This window comes from Leuresthes tenuis, unplaced genomic scaffold, assembly GCF_036924035.1.
Source record: "Leuresthes tenuis unplaced genomic scaffold, fLeuTen1.0.hap1 SCAF_144, whole genome shotgun sequence".
Lineage (NCBI taxonomy): Eukaryota > Metazoa > Chordata > Actinopteri > Atheriniformes > Atherinopsidae > Leuresthes > Leuresthes tenuis.
Genome location: NW_027325498.1, coordinates 34,956 through 39,226, shown reverse-complemented (window position 1 = coordinate 39,226; position 4,271 = coordinate 34,956). Strand labels below are relative to the sequence as shown.

Sequence of the window (4,271 nt, the reverse complement as noted above, 5' to 3'; positions counted from 1 at the left end):
GATCCAGAAGAAGAGGCTAACAATGCCACGAACACTTACGATGCTGGGAATGATGCCAGCAATGAACAGAGAAGAAGATTCAGTGTCATCAATCTGCAACACGTGCCTCTAATGAGGGGGTGAATATAGAATCCTCAACGATTACAACGTCTCTGGGAACTGTGACAACAACAAGGTTTAAACCATTTTGATATATATTGTAACCTATTGGCTAAGGAATAGTGCTGAAAATTAGGTAAATCTAATCCACCACTGTCCTTGGTCTTCTGTAGGGTTTTTAAACTAATACGTGGTGGTTTGTTTTTCCACAGAAATTTGGAGATGCATGAATCTAGTGACTTAAACCAAGTAGCAGATAGTTTTATGGGGATCATTGAGAACAAATAGTTAACTTTTGGTAGTATCATCATTTTAATGGTTGTAACTCTCCCCATAAGTGATATAGGTAAGGACTTCCAACGAGAGAGATCGTCCTCTACTCTCTTTACTAATTGCACATAATCCATCTGTACTTATCAGTTTAATATGTGATATGTCTATGCAAGGACTACATATTAAATGGATTTTTATCAATAGGAGTTGAAAAAGGAGCTTGCTCCGTTCACTCCAAGCATCGACCCGGTACTGCAGTGCCGCTGGGAACGGTGCGCTCTCCTCTGCTCTTGTGAAAAAGCTAACAGCGGTGCAGGATGGAAGTTTCTTTTAGTCTGCTGAGAAAAGAGAGTGAATGCGAAGTAGACTTTAACACGGCTCTGGGAGCGAGCCGAGTGCGGGCTAACCAGGAGAAATGCTTGAAAGAAACGCGACACCGAATGAGCGGTCAGAACAAAGCCTCAATACGGTGTTCCTGTGGTGTTTTTATAAAATGCGGTGAAAATAAAGGTGTGAATGCCCCATAGAAAACTAAAAGGTGGAGCGGAAGGAAGTGTTCGGCTGCAAGAAGGTGTGAATGTCCGACTATATTTGGTGAAAAGCAGGTGAAGCAAGGTCTGAATGCCCAACCTTACATCATCAAAAGCGAGATCAGAGGTTTTTGGCTGCAAGAAGGCCATAGTTTGCCAAAAGCGGGTAAGGTGCGAATGACCGACTAAATATCAACAAAAGTGGGGGCGGAGGTCTTCGGATGCAAGTGGGTGTGAATATCCCACCATACAAGTATGGTGGAGAGGAAGCTGTGAATGGCCGACCATAGTTTGCAAAAAGCGGGTGAGAAAAGGTGCGAATGTCCAACCATACATGATCAAAACAGGGTGTTTGGCTGCGACAAGGTGTGAATGTCCACCCATAATTAATGAAAAGCGGGCAACAAGTAGGTTCGAATGCCATACCATACATCATCAAAAGCAGGAGTGGATGTGTTCGGCTACAAGAAGGTTTGAATGTCCGAGCATAGTTTGTAAAAAGCGGGTAAGAAAAGGTTCGAATGCCTGAACATACACCATCAAAAGAGGGAGCGGAGGTGTTCCGCTTTAAGACGGTGTGAATGTCCGACCATAGTTGGTAAAAAGTGGGTATGAAAAGGTGCGAATGCCCAAATTCGGCTGCAAAAAACTGTGTTCGGCTGCAAAAAGGTGTGAATGTTCGACTAAAGTTTGTAAAAAGCGGGTAAGACAAGGTGCGAATGCCTGACAATGTATGATCAAAAGCGGGAGCGGAGGTGTTCAGCTGCAAGAAGGTCTAAATGTCCATAATTAATTGCTAGAAAACATGAAAGAAAATTTTCGAAAATCAATCCGCACATGATCATAAGTGGGAGAGGAGGTGTTCAGCTGCAAGAAGGTGTGAATATCCTACCATAATTGCTGAAAAATGTGTTAGAAACGGTAAGAATCCCGGACCATACCTCATCAAAAGCTAGAGAGGTGGTGTTCGGCTACAAGTAGGTGTGAATGTCTGACTAAAGTTCAAATATATTAACAAAAGCGGGAGGAGAGGTCTTCGGATGAGTGGTTGAGAATTTCCAACCATAATCTATAAAATGCGGTGAAATAAAAGGTGTGATAGAAACCTAAAAGGTGGAGCGGAAGTGTTCGGCTGCAAGAAGGTGTGAATGTCCATCTATAGTTGGTGAAAAGCAGGAAAAGCAAGGTCTGAATGCCCAATCTTACATCATCAAAAGCGAGATCAGAGGTGTTTGGCGGCAAGAAAACGGGTAAGGTGTGAATGACCAACTAAATATCAACAAAAGTGGGGGCGGAGATCTTCGGATGCAAGTGGGTGTGAATATCTCACCATACAAGTATGGTGGAGAGGAAGCTGTGAATGGCCGACCATAGTTTGCAAAAAGCGGGTGAGAAAAGGTGCGAATGTCCAACCATACATGATCAAAACAGGGAGCGGAGGTGTTTGGCTGTGACAAGGTGTGAATGTCCACCCATAATTAATGAAAAGCGGGCAACAAGTAGGTTCGAATGCCCAACCATACATCAACAAAAGCAGGAGTAGATGTGTTTGGCTACAAGAAGGTTTGAATGTCCGAGCATAGTTTGTAAAAAGCGGGTAAGAAAAGGTGCGAATGCCCGACAAAGTATGATCAAAAGAGGGAGTGGAGGTTTTCGGCTACAAGAAGGTTTGAATGTACGACCATAGTTTGTAAAAAGCGGGTAAGAAAAGGTGCGAATGCCCGAACATACACCATCAAAAGAGGGAGTGGAGGTGTTACACTTGAAAGACGGTGTGAATGTCCGACCATAGTTGGTAAAAAGTGGGTAAGAAAAGGTTCGAATGCCCGAATATATACCATCAAAAGCGGAAGCGGAGGTGTTCGGCTGCAAGAAGGTGTGAACATCCGACCAAAGTTTGTAAAAAGCAGTTAAGAAAAGGTTCGAATATCCAACCAAACATAATCAAAAGTGGGAGCAGAGCTGTTCGACTGCAAGTAGGTGTGAATATCCACCCATAATTCCTGAAAAATGGGTAAGAAAAGGTGCGCATGCCAAACCATACATCATCAAAAGAAGAAGTGGATGCGTTCTGCTACAAGAAGGTTTGAATGTCCAACCATAGTTTGTAAAAAGCGGGTAAGAAAAAGTTCGAATGCCCGAACATACACCATCAAAAGAGGGAGCGGAGGTGTTCCGCTGTAAGATGCTGCGAATGTCCGACCATAGTTGGTAAAAAGCGGGTAAGAAAAGGTTAAAAAACCGGACTGTACACAATCAATAGCGGGAGCGGAGTTGTTCGGCTACAAGAAGGTGTGAAAGTCAGACCATGGTTTGTAAAAAGCGGGTAAGACAAGGTGCGAATGCCCGACAATGTATGATCAAAAGAGGGAGCGGAGTTGTTCGGCTGCAAGGTCTGAATTTCCAACCATAATTTGTAAACACCGTTGAAGAAAAGGCTCGAAAGCCCGACTATACACCATCAAAAGCGGGAGCGGAGGTGTTCAGCTGCAAGAAGGTCTGAATGTCCACCAATAATTACTGAAAAATGGGTAAGAAAAGGTGTGAATGCCCAACTATACATCATCACAAGCAGAAGTGGATGTGTTCGGCCACAAGAAGGTTTAAATGTCCGACCATAGTTTGTAAAAGGCGGGTAAGAAAAGGTTCGAATGCCCGAACATACACAATCAAAAGAGGGAGCGGAGGTGTTTCACTGCAAGAAGGTGTAAATGTCCGAGCATAGTTTGTAAAAAGTGGGTAAGAAAAGGTTCGAATGCCAGAACATACACCATCAAAAGAGGGAGCGGAGGTGTTCCGCTGTAAGAAGGTGTGAATGTCCGACCATAGTTGGTAAAAAGCGGGTAAGAAAAGGCTAAAATACCCAACTCTACACAATCAATAGCGGGAGCGGAGTTGTTCGGCTAAAAGAAGGTATGAAAGTCCGACCATGGTTTGTAAAAAGCGGGTAAGAAAAGGTTCGAATGCCAAAATATACACCATCAAAAGCGGAAGCCGAGGTGTTCGGCTGCAAGTAGGTGTGAATGTCAGATCATAATTTGTAAAAAGCTGATGAGAAAGGTGTGAATGACCGACAATAATTGCTGAAAAATGTGTTAGAAAAGGTAAGAATGCCGGACCATTCATCATCAAAAGCCGGAGAAGAGGTGTTCGGCTGCAAGAAGCTGTGAATGTCCAGCCATAATAACTCAAAAACGGGTAAGAAAAGGTAGTATTGCCAGACCATAAATGATCAAAACAGGGAGCGGAGGTGTTCCGCTGTAAGAAGGTGTGAATGTCCCACCAAAATTGGTAAAAAGCGGGTAAGAAAAGGTTAAAATACCTGACTGTACACAATCAATAGCGGGAGCGGAGTTGTTTGGCTACTAA

At 43.6% G+C, this 4,271-nt stretch overlaps 1 pseudogene; it reads left to right on the top strand.

The window, feature by feature from the left end:
- Positions 1 to 478: 478 nt before the first annotated feature.
- On the top strand, positions 479 to 655 carry LOC140287542 (U2 spliceosomal RNA; annotated as a pseudogene).
- Positions 656 to 4,271: the final 3,616 nt, after the last annotated feature.